The 16780-nt window shown below is 38.9% G+C and overlaps 1 pseudogene; it reads left to right on the top strand.

Annotated features, from left to right (window-relative positions):
- Nucleotides 1-15772, top strand: part of LOC142442315 (nuclear ubiquitous casein and cyclin-dependent kinase substrate 1 pseudogene) — a 54317-nt pseudogene extending 38545 nt beyond the window's left edge.
- Nucleotides 15773-16780: the final 1008 nt, after the last annotated feature.

Genomic DNA, 16780 nt, shown 5'->3' with positions numbered 1-16780 from the left:
GGCATTTATAGAGGTGTAAATACAAGCATTTATATATGTAAGTATATTTATATGGGATGATGAGGAAATAGATCTATGTGATATATTTATAGGTTTAGTACTAAGGCAGCAGATGGACATTGGTCTTCCACTCAAGTATTAATCAATGCAAGAACACTTTGTTCTATTAAATTGGCATTCCATGATGCACACCATCTTGACACGATTGCTGAAGACAAATGGGTACATAAGCAATGAGGTGAATAAAACTGATGATACCAAGTTTCAAAAGATATAGCACCTGGGGTCTTAAATGCTTGAAAGTAAAAAAGTGGCCATCAGGCTCAGAAGCAACAAAGCCCACATGGAAGAAGCACACCAGCCTGTGTGACCACGAGGTGTTGAAAGGATGAGGTTTCAGACATCAAAGAACAAAATATCATATCATTGTAAATGAGGGTGAGTGCAGAGTGGAGACCCAAAGCCCATCTGTAGGCAAGTGGACATCCACTTACAGATGTGTCTTGGGGAGGTGATGAGCCATTCAGGGTGCAGTGTAGCAACAATGAAACATACAACTTTCCTCTAGTTCTTAAATGCTTCCTCCCCTCTCCCTATCATGATTCCAATTCTGCCTTACAAAGCCGGCAGGACAGGAGGATGTACACTGGTACAGACAGAAACTGGAAACACAAGGAATACAGAAGAGATGATCCCTTCAGGACCAGTGGTGAGAGTGGCAATAGCAGAGGATGGAGGGAAGTTTTGGTAGAACAGGGGAATCAATTACAAGGAGCTACATATAACCTCCCGCTTTGGGAATGGACAACAGAAAAGTGGGTGAAGGGGAATGTAAGACATGACAAAATAATAATAATTTATAAATTATCAAGGATTCATGAGGGAAGGGGGAGTGAGGAGGGAAGTAGAAAATGAGCTGAGACCTAGGGCTTAAGTGGAGAGCAAGTATTGCAATGAATTAACAAATGTGCTTGACAAAATCGATGTATGTATGGATTGTGATAAGAGTTGTATGAGCCCCCAATGAAATCACTTAAAAAATAATTCTCTTTTCATATATTAATCTCCATTAGACTAAATCTAATTAAAACGAAATTAGTTTTTATCTCTATAGCCCTAGAAGCTACCTGAAACTGAATAGTCATTTAGTGTTTTTTAAATTAATTAGCTAATAAGTGAATGGGTATTCTTGAGAGAACTCTCAAATTTTCTATTTCTGTCACAACTTTATGTTCCAATGAAAGTGTGAACTGAAGTGTGTATTTTGAATGCAAAAATGTGCATTACTTTAAAATTTTCATTTATATGTAAATTTATTGTTTACTCAGGAAAATAACTTTTTACATGCACATGCATGTATATATGTGTGTGTACACATATACATGAGGTGTAAAAAGAGAAGAATAAATGACATTGAGACCTGAACTAAAGAACTCAGTAAAACTGCGTGTCTAGGAAATTTAAAGAATACAGTTGAGGGTAATAGTTATAATCCAATGGCATTGGAGAATTGGTTTATAAAAGGCCATTGGGAATTAGGATAACTATAAATGGACGTTCTTGGGGTATGGGACCAGGGTATATAAGACCAGTGTATACAGGACAAGTGCTAAGCAGGAGTGTTTGGGGAGCATTCTGTGGAAGAAATTACAGTGCATGATAGACTTTATTTTATTCATCTTAGAACAATTTTATTCATCTGAGAACAGTAGAACTGATGGAAGTGAAAAATTTGGATTGTATAAATCAGAAACATGACAATCAAATAAATTTTATTTGTGACAATAGTGGGATTAGCAGACTTGCGCAATCAATAAATGTTAATGTTTTATCTGCAGGAATATATGGACAAATAATTTTGAAAAAAGATGTGATTAATAAATCTTCAATATCTGCTACTATTAGCAAATAGAATCATGATGCAAAGTATACTTATTTGTTCTGAATTTCTTCCCATATGCATTGGGTGGAGCTCAAAACATGCCCTAAAATTAAATGTGTGCTTACTTAATTGCATCATATTTATATTTTTTAATTAGATAATATTCAATTGTTACCAACCTGCACAAAAAGATCATGTACTATGATGGTGTGGTAAAAGTTTTATTTTTCACTCATTGTGATAATTAAGGTTTGTTGTGCCAACCTGGTGAATGAACACATGTGGGATTAGTTGAAGGCTCGGTGAGTCTCCTCTGTCTTGTCCCTTGTTTTCTGATGATCAGACTAGTCAGTGTGTGGCTACCTTAGCCAGTTCCCAGCTTCAGCTGGCAAGGCTCATTTCCTGCAAGACATCCCTGAGAAGCCCATGGACCTACCCCGATGCAGCCCTGGATGCTGGAGCAGCGGTGTGGAGACACCTGCCTGTGCTGAGATGCTTACACACTCACTGATTCTGCTTTCCTCCTGCAGTCGGTGTCATTGCGTGTGTTTTGTGAGACTGAGAAGGACTTTGTAGATCGGTGTGGGACATATGGGTTAATGTCGGACTTAAGGGCTTGGACAGCACTGGGTTGGAATGTTTTCTTAATGTAAACTTACACTTTATATAAAACTCTTGCTTATTAAATATGAGCATCTATGAATTTTATTTTTCTAGTCTACCCAGACTAACCCACTGACCTTTCACAGAAACTATTTATACAACTTTAATATTTGAGGATAGCATATTTCACTCAACTTAAATACAGGTAAACTAATGCAGGCTATTTGACATTCATAATATACAAAATTAATAAATAACCATGTAATTGCAGTCATGAAGCAGATAATCATGCACATAAAATCAAATATGAGAAAATATTTTATTTTGGCATTAATTGATTTTCTTATATAGAAAAAACCTCACAATAACAGTAATATAAAAGGAACATAACTATTTTCATGTTTCATAAGAAATATAATTTCACTTTGTAAAAATGAAAAAATGAAAAAAATAATTAATTTATACCCTATTATATAGCTTTAATCTGTACACATATGTATACATTCATCTCTGAAAATGAAAATATAAGCTATAAAATAATATAACCAAAATCAAACTCACTGCCAATGAGTCTACTCTAATACAGAGAGACCCTTCAGGGTAGGATAGAACTGCCCTTTGGAATGTCTGAGATGGTACCTCTTTAAGGAAGTAGAAAGTCCCATCTTTCTCTTTTAAATTGGCTGGTGATTTCAGACTGCGGAACATGTGGTTAGCAGACCAATTCATGAACACTACATCAACAGGGCTCCTTTAAAATAATAAGGACTGTATTGTAAAAACTTAAAGAATATTACATTTTATAAAATGACAAGGGGAGGATCAAATATTCCCTTTTAATAGTGATTATCAGACAGCACACAAAGAAACATGTCTTGCCTTTTGTCCCCTTTGTTACCTGTGGTATAAAAGTATGAAACCTACAAATTAATATATATCTACATACCAAGATACATCTATCACCTATCTTCATAGCAGCTATCATCTATCTTCCATAGAAACAAAGTCCTAGTATTAATATTTGATTTAAACCCATTTAACTTCTGATGACCCAGAAATTCTATATTAGGAAAGTTCTGGTAATATACCTCCAAAAAGAAAGCAGTTGAGCACCTTGTGCAGTAGAGTTCTCCTCTGACACACAGGAAGTAACTGTGAGTCACAATTCATTCACATTGATGGCATATAAGCAGAGCTTTAAAACGTCCATAGAACTTTTTCAATTTAATTGTTACGAACTTCTGGCAATACTCTCATATATATGTGGATGCACATGTAAAGGTAGGTCCTGTGCCATTCTCACAACTGTTACTGTACTTGAGACCTTTGTTGCTGGCACTATAGTGATCCATGTCACTGAAGGTCTCATCCTTTTCATGTTTTGCTGTACTCACCCAAACATATATGTTTGCATGTACATGCACATGCAAATACATATACTATAGTTTGTCAGGAGCCCTTAAATTAGTGCTAATACACAGTGACCATATGTATAACAAAGCAAATGCTGCCCTCTCATACTCCATACATACAATTGTTATGTAAAAATTAATATATATCCTAAGAGCCCATCATTTCCATCACTGTATCAATCAATTTAAAAAAAAATCATTTTATTTGGGGCTCATACAATTCTTACCACAATCCAAACATCCATTGGGTCAAGCACATATGTACATTTGTTGCCATCATCATTCTCACAATTTTGGCTTCCACTTGAGCCCTTAATATTGGCTTAATATTGGCTGCTCATTTTCTCCCTCCCTCCCCACCCCCTACTTCATGAACCCTTCATAATTCATAAATTATTATTATTTTTTCATATGTTACACTGTCTGACATCTCCCCCTGCCCTCTTATCTGCTGCCCACCCCCCAAGGAGGAGGCTACACGTAGATTCTTGTAATTAGTTCCCCCTTTGTCCCCCAAATTCTCTCCACCCTCCATGCATCTCCCCTTTCACCACTGCTCCTGGAGGAGTCATCTGTCCTGGATTCCCTGTGTTTCCAGATGCTCTCTGTACCTATGTACATCCTCTGGTCCAGCCAAATTTGTAAGGTAGATTCGGGATCATGATAGTGGGTGGAGGAAGCATTTAAGAATTAGAGGAAAGTTATGTTTCATCGTTGCTACCCTGCACCCTGACTGGCTCATCTCTTCCCCACAACCCTTCAGTGAGGGGGTGTCCAGTTGCCTACCAATGGGCTTTAAGTTTCTACTCTGCACTCACTCACATTTACAATGATATGATTTTCTGTTTTGTGATGCTCGATACCTGACCCCTTCAACAGCTCATGGTCACATAGGCTGGTGTGCTACTTCCATGCGGGTTTTGTTGCTTCTGAACTAGATGGCCAGTTGTATATCTTCAAGCCTTTAATACCCCAGACACTATATCTTTTGATAGCCGTGCACCATCAGCTTTCTTCACCACATTTGGTTATGTACATGATTATCTTCTGTAATCATATCAGGAAGGTGGGCACCCACTTATATGATCTTTAGTTCTTTGATGTCTGATAACTGGTCCCTTATACACCTGTGGTCAGACAAGCTGGTGTGCTTCTTCCATGTAGGCTTTGATATTTCTCAGCTAAATGGCGGCTTGTTTATCTGCAAGCTTTTAATACCCCGGACGCTATATCTTTTGATAGGTGGGCACCATCAGCTTTCTTCACCAGATTTGCTTATGCACACATTTTTCTTCAGCAATCAAGTCTGGAAAGCATGCATCCTTGAATGCCAATTTAATAGAACGACGTGTTCTTGCATTAAGTGCTTGAGTGGAGACCCAATGTCCATCTGCTACCTTAATACTAAACCTATAAATATATACACATAGATCTGTTTCCACACACTCTTATATAAATATATTTATATATGGACATTCCAATCTTTAGACAACTATAAATACCCTTTGTCGCCTAGTACTTTCTTCTATTTTCTTTTACTTTCCTCTTGTCCCACTATCATGCTCAGCCTTCATTTGGGTTTCAGTAATTTCTCTCGGTTACATTACCCTTGCTAAATCTTTACAAGGCCTCTCACACCCTCCTTGCCACTGATTTTGGATCACTTGTTAATCCCCTGTCCCTGGGTTGGTCAGCACCACCTCTTGTCCCCCGCCTCCCCCTCTCCAGTGTACCCATGAAACCATTAGTCCCATTGTTTTCTCCTCCAGACTATTAATCCAGTCTATCTTATCTAGATAGGTCTGTAGAGATAATAATATACACCAAAAATCAAGCCATAGCAAGACACATGATGAGTGACAACAGCGATGACAACAAAAAAGGAACCAATTTCCCATAGAAGAATACATTAATTGAAAGAAAAAATTAGCTCTGTCTAAGTAAGACAGGCTGAATGAACTATCTGGAGGAAGAACAATGGGACCGACAGTTCCGGGGGGACTTGGGATAGGAGGAGGTGGGGGTGGGTAAGGAAGTGTTGTTAACAAACCCAGGGACAAGGGAACAACATGGGACCCAAATTGGTGGTGAGGGGGGCGTGGCAGGCCTGGTAGGGAATGATCAAGGGTAAGGTTACTTAAAGAAGAGGTATAGCTGTAACCCAGGTGGGGATGGAGCATGGTAGTGGGGCAGGAAGAAAATCAAGGGAGATGGAGGAAAGAGCTAGGAGTAAAAGGGCATTTATAAAGGTCTAGACAAAGACATGTACATGCAAATATATATATGAAGATGGGGAAATAGATCTATGTGTCTATATTTATAGGTTTAGTATTAAGGTGGCAGAAGGACCTTGGGCCTCCACTCAAGCACCCCATCAATGCATGTATACTTTCTTCTATTAAATTGGCACTCTATGATGTTCACCCTCCTGACACAACTGCTGAAGCCAAAGAGGGTAAACAAGTAAATGTGGTGAAGAAAGCTGATGGTGTCCTGCTATCAACAGAGACAGTGTCTGGGGTCTTAAAGGCTTGAAGATAAACAAGTGGCCATGTAGCTCAGAAGCAACAAAGCCCCCATGGAAGAACACACCAGCCTGTGTGATCACGTGGCCCCGAAGGGATCAGTTATCAGACATCAAAGAACAAAAAATCATATCATTGGCTGCACACCTCCATGATATGATCCCCGAGGACAAACGGGTGCATAAGCAGCAAATGTGGCGAAGAAAGCTGATGGTGCCCGGCTATCAAAAGAGATAGTGTCTGGGGTCTTAAAGGCTTGAAGGTGAACAAGCGGCTATCTAGCTCAGAAGCAACAAAACCCACATGGAAGAAGCACACCAGCCTGTGTGATCATGAGGTGCCAAAGGGATCAGGTATAAGGCATCATCAAAAATAAATACCATAGTGAATGAAGGGGGAAGTGCAGAGTGGAGACCCAAAGCCCATTCGTTGGCCACTGGAGATCCCCTCACAGAGGGGTCTAGGGGAGGAGATGAGTCAGTCCGGGTGCGATGTAGCTCTGATGAAGAATTCAGCTTTCCCCCCAGATCCTGGATGCTTCCTCACCCCAACTACCATGATCTGAATTCTACCTTGCAAGTCTGGAAAGAGCAGAGGTTGTACACTGGTGCATATAGGAGCTGGAGGCACAGGGAATCCAGGGTGGATGATACCATCAGGATCAGGGATGTGAGGGGTGATACTGGGAGGGTAAAGGGTGAGTGGTTTGGAGAGGGGGAACTGATTACAAGGATCTACATGTGACTTTCTCCCTGGGGGACAGACAACAGAGAAGTGAGTGAAGGGAGACGCCGGATAGGGCAAGATTTGACAAAATAATAATCTATAAATCATCAAGGGTTCATGAGGTTGCGGGGAGCAGGGAGCGGGGAGGGAGGGGAAAAAAGAAAAAAAAGTTAAAGGAAGAAAAACCTGTAAATATATCAATGTTTGATTTTTTATCTCTAGGCCTGTCTTTCAGTTAGGTCCAATGAGGTACCATGATCTGGCCTCTGAGTCTATCCTTTGTATTCCCTCAGGGGCTCCCTGTTTTGCACCCACACTAGCTCTGTTGCTTGCTTTTAGTGGTTTGTCTTGGTGTCACCGGGTCAGCTTGGGCCAGTCCTGCCACTGTGTCTCCAGTGTTGCCCCACTTAGGGTCTTGGGCCATCAAGGGATGGCGTGTCTCCTAGTGGGATCAGCCATATTGTCCACTCTGCACATAGACTGTTCAGAGGGGGCTATCATCCTCCAGGCCTGATGGGCGAGGATGTGCTCTACTCCCTCTCCCTCCCCATTCATTTGCTCCCATGTGCTCTGATCAGAGAAGTCCCTCTCCCAGAGCTGTAGCTTCAGTGCTATCCTCTAAAGTAAATTCTTCTAGGGGGAGAGGCAGTTGTCCACATAGCTGGTATGGGGACCGAGCTCTCAGGCCCCTCTACTGGCTCCCCACTCCTTGCCGGCACACTGCATTCGTCTGGCACTGGCTTTATATCTGGTCCCTCTTTTTGTGTGGAGACACAAACAATACCCTTCCCTTGGGTGAGTCAGTGCCCTATTCCCCCATCACACACAATTTTTTTCTTTCCCCTTTCCTCCCTCTACCCCCTCTACCATATGTACCCCAGGATTTGGTCTGGCCCCTGCCATACTACCTGGACCTCACCCCTTGAGTGTTTTGATACAGTAGCTTTCCCTCTCTTCCCCTTTTGCATTTACCTTTTTACCTTTCTGATATATATATATATATGAACGTACCTCAGCAGACTCATGTTATACTTGTCCCTTTGTGCTTGGCTTACTTAGCAAAATTTCCTCCAGGTCTTCCCATGTGGCAATATGCTTCATGCGTTCATCACTGCTTTTTAGTAATGCTTAGTACTCCATTGTATGCATGTACCACATATTTTTAATACATTCATTTTTGATGGAAATTTGGGTTGTTCCCAACTCCTTGCGATTGTGAACTGTGCCATGATGAACATTGGAGCACAGATGCCTGGCCATGGTTGGTTTATTGCCTCTTCTGGGCATATGCCCCATAGTGGGATTGCTGGGTTGTATGGAAACTCAATTCCTATCTGTTTGAGAAATCACCAAATCAATTTCCATAGTGGCTGTACATACCTACAGGTCCACCAGCAGTGGATGAGAGTTCTTATGTCACCACAGCCCTTGCAAAACTTGTTGTTTCTGATTTTTTGAACTGGGCTATCTTTGAGGGCATTAGGTGATATCTCATAATTGTTTTGATTTGCATTTCTCTTATGGCTAATACTTGGGAACATTTTCTTATATGTTTATTGGCCATTTGGATTTCAGACTCTGTGAAACTTCTGTTCAAGTCCTTTGCCCTCCTCCTCAATGGGAAATTAATGTTTCTCTTATTGTAAGCTTGCAAAATATTGTTGATTTTAGTAATAAAGTCTTTGTCTGATGTGTCATTACTAAAGATGCTTCCTAAGGAGTTGGATTCTTTTATTACTTTAATCTTTTCTCCATTTATTATGTATGATGATGATTTCACCTCAGTGGTGATAACCTTTGTTTTCTTTATGTTGAGGTATAATCCATATTTTGGTCTATATTCTTTGATCGTCATCAGTCAGTATTTCAAAGACCTCTTTTTTTCCAAAAGCAAGATTGTGTCATGTGCTTCCCAGGGTTATGGCTTGCCAGTTATATTAAAGGTTGAGGAGTCACCTCAAAGGGTTAAGTTGTTGTGAATCATAAAAAAAATGTTTTTTAAACCCCTCTTTGACAGAGGAGACCTCGCTTCAACAGGAGTACGTTTTCCAAGATGAGGGAAGAGGGAAAAGACCGTTCAGTTGTTGCCATTAAACTTTGTGCCAAGGTCACCCCAAAAGAACAGACAAGAATGATAAGCAAATCTACTTGAAAGTCAACTCAAGATGGAGAGAGATGTGTGCTTCAGAAAAGGTGATTACATTTCTGTGAGTGGGTTAAATAGGAGTAACAACCTTTTACATTAAAAAACCAAACAAAAAAAGTCTCATATAAAACCTAAGGGGAGACTCTACCCCTTGCCTGTCAGTTGGCTGTATTGTGGTGGTGTGTGTGCTGTGATGGTGGGTGCTCTGTCATGGGTCTTTCAAATGTTAGCAGGCCCTGCACCCCTAAGAGAACTGATTTCAGCAGAGTACCCAAGCTAAGAATCGACAATGAAAAGTCCTCAGCCCCCAAAATAAAAATAATAACAAATAAATAAAATTTTAAAATACCAAAAAGAAAAAAAAACAGCCTCTCATGTCAGAGAGAGGGGGTGCTGCAAACCTTATGCATAGCTGCAAAACATTGTGAAATACTGAAGGAAGGCCGAATGGATTGAAACAGAACCTTGTCAGACATAGTGCCTGATGATGGGACGCTAGGGTCAGAAAGCACTCAACGTGTGACAGAGGAAGAGCTGATTTCTCAGAGTGGGGTCACCGTGACATGAGTCAGTAAGCCTGTGGGAGGGAGGATCCACATTTATTGCCTGAGCATGACTAACTAACTATAAGAAGAAACAGCCACAAACATCGGATAGTGATTGGAAACTGGAATGTGTGCAATATGAATTTAGGATAATTAAAATTTAGGATAGTTAAAAATGAAATGGAACTCACAAAGATTGATTTCCCGGGCATTCATGTACTGCATTGGACTAGCACTGGCCATATTTAATCATAAAATTGTATGATTTCCTAGGCTGGGAATAACACAACCTCATGTCCTGAAAGTAAGGAGGACTTGAAGCATTTGCTGAAGATCAAGGATTGCAGCCCTCAGTACAGATCATAACTCAATCTAAAGAAAACAAGTGTCTTTACAACTCGTAGAGAAGTTACAAGGATTTTATCTTGCTTGGATCCACAATTAGTTCTCCTGGTAGCAGCAGTCAAAAGACCCAAAGATTTTTACCTTTGGGAAAATCTGCAGTACAAGACTCTTTTATTTATTTGTTTGTTTGTCTGTCTATCTATCTATCTATCTATTTATTTATTCTATTTGTTTTACAAGAATCTTTTAAATGGTTGAAAAGCACTGATATTACCGTGAGGACTAAGGTGCACCTGACCCAAGCCATGATAGTTTCAGTAGCGCCAGATGCCTTTTAAAGTTTGACATTGAATAGAGGAGACTGAATAAGTTGATTTGAATTAGGGTGCTGGCAAAGTACCATTAACAGCCAAGTGAACAAACAAATTTGTCTTGGTAGAAGTACATGATGCTCTTTAGAAGCAAGAATGGTCAGAATTTTCTCATGTATTTGGACATGCTGTCAGGAGAAAGCAGTACCAGGGGAAGGACATAATTCTCTGTAAATCAGTGGGGCAGCAGAAAGAGGAAGACCTTCAGGAGGATGGATTTACACAGAGGTTACACTGATGGCCTCAGATGTAAGCATGATTGTGAGGGTGACTCAGAGCCAGGCAATGTTTCATTCTGTTGTACGTAGGGTCACTGTGAGTCAGAACTGACTTGATGGCACCTAGCAACAATATAAACAGCAATACTTAGGATAAAGAACTTTATCAGTTTCATTTTTTTAAGTTTCATTTTTATGACAATTTCTAAGATTTCATACTTCCTTCTAATAGTGGTATACTTACAAGCATTTACACTCATTGTGAGTCATGCTCCATCACCAAACCATAATTCCACCCATATCAATTAGTTAAACTCTAATTTGAGGAAGCTGCTCTTCCCAGTCATATTTTGAGCTATATCAACCTATGAGGTTCATCCTCTGCCTCTATATAAGACAATGCCATTCTGCTTTTCATTAGGTTTTCAGCAACTATTCCATCACATGTGGACTACCTATTTCTACTTCTTAGCCTATTTCTTAGTCTGGATGTTCCAATGAAACCTATTCAATCTTGATGAGGCTGTTGGTATTTCAAGTGCCAGTGGCATAGCTTACACTTCCACAATCACATGAAAGACATGACAAAGTAACAGATGAATGTCATGATGATGATGATGATGATGATGATGATGATGATGATTCCAGAGGCATGATCTTGATAGATTTTTTTTGATGGCCAGCAAACAAATATGGGAAATTATTTTGAGAAGTTTTAATAAAACTATGTTGGTAATAAAATGACTAGCAAGATCTGAAGATAATTTTTCTTTGATTTTAGTTGCTAAATGCAAGATCAGGAGTGTAAAACTGGCAGCCACCTGAACAGAGAAAGATGGGGCTTTCTACTCCCCGCAAAATGAAAGTCTCAGAAACCCACAGGGCATAGTGGTCTCTGAGAATGCATTGGAATCTATTCATAACAGTGAGTTTGGTTTTTTATTTTGAACATGAGTTTGTACCTATTCATTCTTCAAAGGTAGTAAGGACTCTCCTATGAGAATTTCATTTGTAAAATATTATTCCATTTACTCTATAGCCGTCATCTTGTCCTTCCAGACGTCTTTCTGTTCTCCAGACTCAAAGATTTTGAAGTGCTTTTGGTACAACAAACTTCCAATTTGACTTGATCTAAATTTTAAAAAGCACAGAATTCCCCAGGGAAGGATTAGAGAGATGGAAACATTGCTGCAGAATTGCAGGGACCTAGTTGGAGATATGTCAAGACACAGTAGCTTCATATTTTGATGATCTTGTTTGATAAAGGTTTCTATAATTTTGCAGCTATACTGTTTTTACCCTCATACATTTTCAGACACACAGCTTATTCACTGTTTTAATATTAAGCATAACATTTAAATATTAATACATTATTTTAAAATCAATTTTTCCACAAACTTTTTGAAACCACTTGCATTTTTGGCAAAATGTCCATTATCTTCTACTTGCTAATCCATATAGAATTCTATATTATTTTCCCCTTCAAATGATAATTAATACATTTACATGTTAATAGAACTCATTATTTCTCTATTTGCCTCAATTTCAGTTGCTAAAATGGAGGAGATCATGAAGTGACTATCTGTTGTTTCATATACATCTGTGAATGAAATAATTACACTCACATATATGCAAATTTAAATCAGAAGAGTTGTAACATTTTTTAAAGGAAATAAATTAACTCCTCTTTTCACATCATCAGGTTTTCTTCCATCTGTGCAAAAAAATGAATTGGTATCATAAATCTAAAGGCAGCCAAAAATAAAGTCCCACAAAAACATCTTACTTATGCAAATAGTACATCTGCTGCTGGTTAAGCAGGCCAAAGACTATTTCCAAGTAGACTTACACACCCTAATTCCATGAGAATTAAATCAATCAAAACCACATCCTACTAGAAATATCTAAACCCATAATACATTCATGCAATGTAATTATGTACAGCCTGCTTGTTCATAATTGTACAAAGCTGCTTCAATTATTTAGCATAGCTGAATACGAAATCATATTTTGACCAATCAACAGCAAAGTGTCCATATAAGAGAATATCACCTCAGAAAGTTACTTAGAATTATTATAGTTTATTACCATGTTTTAATCTGTTGACATGTTTTCTCCAAATTATAAAAAAAGTCAAGGGTTAAATATAGGAGATTTTTAATCTATTGGTACAGTTTATAGAAAAAATAATATTTTAGTGTAAACAATATTTGACATAGATATATTGTGCATATATAAGTAGTAGGATAATTAAATTTATCTTATTAATCATCAAATACAATGACTTAAAAACGTGATGTACATATATAACCATGACATATTTTCACAATCACTCTATGAAGTATTAAGAGCATAGATCGATTTTAGACAACAGTAGAGAGACAATGTTTCAAACATTAACTATATAAATACTTACTGACTTCACAGAGTATATTTGACTTTGAACTTAGAACAATCCATGTCGGAATTGGATATGTTTGTAAAATACATATATCATTTCTCCTTTTAATTATATAGCTGGCAAGTAGTGCTTGCAATATTAGGAGTTGTTTGTATTATTTTTATAAAATCACCGTTATGTTAGAGACCAGTGGCCCTAAAAATATACTTGTTACATCTTTTTAGATTCACAGAACTTGTGTGAATGCACCATTCCCAAGAAATTTCTGTTCATAACACTATTACCCACTGTGTTGCAAAATTCAGAGTCTAGTGCCGAAATATTATGCTGGGCCCAAATAAGCTCTTCAGTTGTTACAACAGGTTGTTATAATTTTTTCTCCTTTTTCTCCCCTGTATTATTTCGCTCTGCAATCAAGTAAATTGTATAGAATTTTATATCAACCATGCTCCTTCTGTTATTCTGTCCCAACTTCACATTATTCCTGCTTAAATGGATTCATTTCCTAAACTTTCCTCTTCTTTCCTACATATAGCCACAGGGTCATATTTGTACTTATTAATTTATAATAAAGTATATACTCTTGTGTTCAAATTTTGTTTATATTCTGGGACTATCAGAGATATATTGTTAAGTTCCTGTTCTCATGTTTCATATACATCTTTAGGGAAAAAATAGAAAGACAATATATATTTTAAAAGTACTAATAGCAAGAAGAAGAAATAAGGGACTCTAAACTGATAAGAGAGATGATATTTTTATTCAGTTGTGTGGAGGAAGCCAATCACTATAGAGTCATAATGGACTTAACGAAACTGGGTTGTGATATTTTAGGCGGTGTCGGGAGCCATGTATACGACACCTATCTCATTCTCAGAAAAAGGCACAGCGATGGTATTGATTCTGAGTCAGGAATATGCATTCACGTTATAAACAAAGAGAGTAGTATTTGGAGAGTGGATAAGGATGGCATAGGGAAATGAATGAGAGAATAACGATAACAAATGTAATGCAGATGGACATGCTGCTGCTGCAAGAGGGAATAACAAGGAATAACTGAAATATGATCTGCAGCAGGATGTATTTCACAGGGCATCTGCTAATGTATTGGATCTGGAATGAGAGAGAGAGAGAAGTTAAGCATGGAGCTTGTCCCAGGTCAAATACAACGTGTAATAATTAGGAAATGTAAAGTGACACATTTTTGCATTTTGGTATGCTTTTGTGACTTTATTTTATAATGAAGGGAAAAGTTTATTTTGAGATGCTCATCAGTCACTTAAATGGGTCAATCAAGATATGTGAATTTAAAAAAATGTAAAAAAACAAAAAAAAAGCATAGGAGAGATGTGAGTCACATGAATTGCTTTGAAAATTATCAGTAAAGATATTATTACATAATGACATAGAAGAGGATGGGAATATTCAGCCAGTGTGATTTAGGAAGAAAGGGACACGGATATTGGTTTCTGGGATAACTTCTTGTGCAGAGTCTAAGTGACCCAAGAAGCAAGCCTGAGTACAGTAACATTGTAGGATAAAAGGCTTATACCTCGGGAGCCATAAGAATAAAATAATTTAACAAGAAATAATCAAATGTGTCAAACACTACTGAGAGAACAAAAAGGTAAAGGTAGTGAAATGAGACGCATCCCCGGCTGCAGGTTGGTGAGGGAAAGGGTGTTTCTGGTCTTTGGCTTCTCAACTTGGTGCTGTTTCCACAGCGAACATGTAGGAAGGCCATTTATTATTCACCGGTTCAGGATTCTGATGATCCTGATGACAATTATAGATGAGACCCCAGTCCTCCAGCTAAGAAAATGCAATCGACTCCCCAAGAAGCTAAAAATACGAGGCAATCTAGAGCAATTCTAAGGCAGGGAGTGAGGACTACAAAGATACAAATGTGAAGGCCAAGAAGGATGACGCTCACTGTACACAGTGAAAACAAGTAAAACAAAAACTAGTTAGGTGCCATGGAGTCAATGCTGACACAACATGACCTTGTGGGGTTCTGAGACTGTAACTGTTTGGGAGAGTAGACAGCCTAGTCTTTCTCCTGCGGAGCTGCTGGTGATTTCCAATGACTGATCATGCCCTTTCTAGGCCACTGATAACCATTACATCACCTGGCGAGGGTAGTCAAGATGAAACGGATCATAACAATGTGCACTAACAACAGCAGGCAACACCTAACGGGGTGTCTAAGTAGAAAGAGGTGCTTCATGGAGGATGTGGGCAGTAAGGAAGAAGAAGAGGCATCATTGCAAGAACAAGATTCTGGCAGTGATGAAGACTTGCTATTGGACATAGATGATGACAGTGACAATGGCAATTTGAAAAATAAATACCAAAAGATGGTTATAAGTCCAAACCTAAGAGAAAGGATATATGTAAACCCAGGCTAAAGGCAACAGTGAGGCCAAGTCCAGTGGAAGAGAAAGGAAGGCCGCCCTACACTTAGAGGAAGGCATCAAAGGAAAAGACTCCTTCACGCAAAGAAAACAAGAGGAGCCAGAAAGCCCACCAGAAATGAAAACATCCGCCGTCCCAGGCCAGGGAAATATAGATGAGGGTCTGAAGATGACGGCCTGCTAGAGAGGATTAAAGGGGATGATGGTTTGGAGAATTCTTTTATTATATAGAAAAATTAAGGGAACCTACTTGAGACAGAACATGGTTTGGGCAATGACTCTGTTCATGGACTTTGAATGCATTTATTCATTTGTAGAAGATAAAATTTTTAAATTACTTTAAAAATCATTTTTGGGGGTACTCATGCAGCTCTTATCACAATCCATACATGCATCCATTGTGTCAGACACATTTGTAGGTATGTTGTTATCATCATTTTCAAAACATTTTCTTTCTACTTGAGCCCTTGGTATCAGCTCATTTCCACCCCACCCCCACCCCGCCTCTCCTCTGTCCCTCATGAACCCTTTATAATTTATAAATTATTATTTTTTTCATGTCTTACACCAGCCACTGTCTCTCTTCACTCACTTTTCTGTTGTTCATTCCCCCTGGGAAGGGGTTATATATCATTCATTGTGGTTGGTTCCCCCTTACCCTCCTGGTATCACTACTCTCATTATGGTCCTGAGGGATTTATCTGTCCTGAAATCCCTGTTTTTTGAGCTCTTCTCTGTACCAGTGTACATGCTCTGGTCTATCAAGATATGCAAGGTAGAATTCAGATCATGATAGTGGGGGTGGGTGAGGGTGATGGAGAAAGCATTAAAGAACTAGAGAAAGTTGTGTGTTTCCTTGGTGCTATACTATACTCTGACTGGCTGATCTCTTTTTTGGGACCCTTCTGTGAGGCAATGTCCAATTGTCTACAGGTGGGCGTGGGGTCTCTACCCTGCACTCCCCCTCTTTCACACAGATATGATTTTTCATTCTGGGTCTTTGATGCCTGATACTTGATCCCATCGACACTTCATGATCACACAGGCTTGTGTGCTTCTTCCACGTAGGCATTTTTGCTTCTCAGCTAGATGGCCGCTCGTTTTATTTCAAGCCTTTAAAACCCCAGACGCCATATCATTTGATAGTCAGGCACCATCAGCTCTCCCATTTTGTCTTCAGCAATCATGTAGG

This window comes from Tenrec ecaudatus, chromosome 3, assembly GCF_050624435.1.
Source record: "Tenrec ecaudatus isolate mTenEca1 chromosome 3, mTenEca1.hap1, whole genome shotgun sequence".
NCBI classification, from domain to species: domain Eukaryota; kingdom Metazoa; phylum Chordata; class Mammalia; order Afrosoricida; family Tenrecidae; genus Tenrec; species Tenrec ecaudatus.
This window is presented reverse-complemented; position numbering and strand designations above follow the sequence as displayed.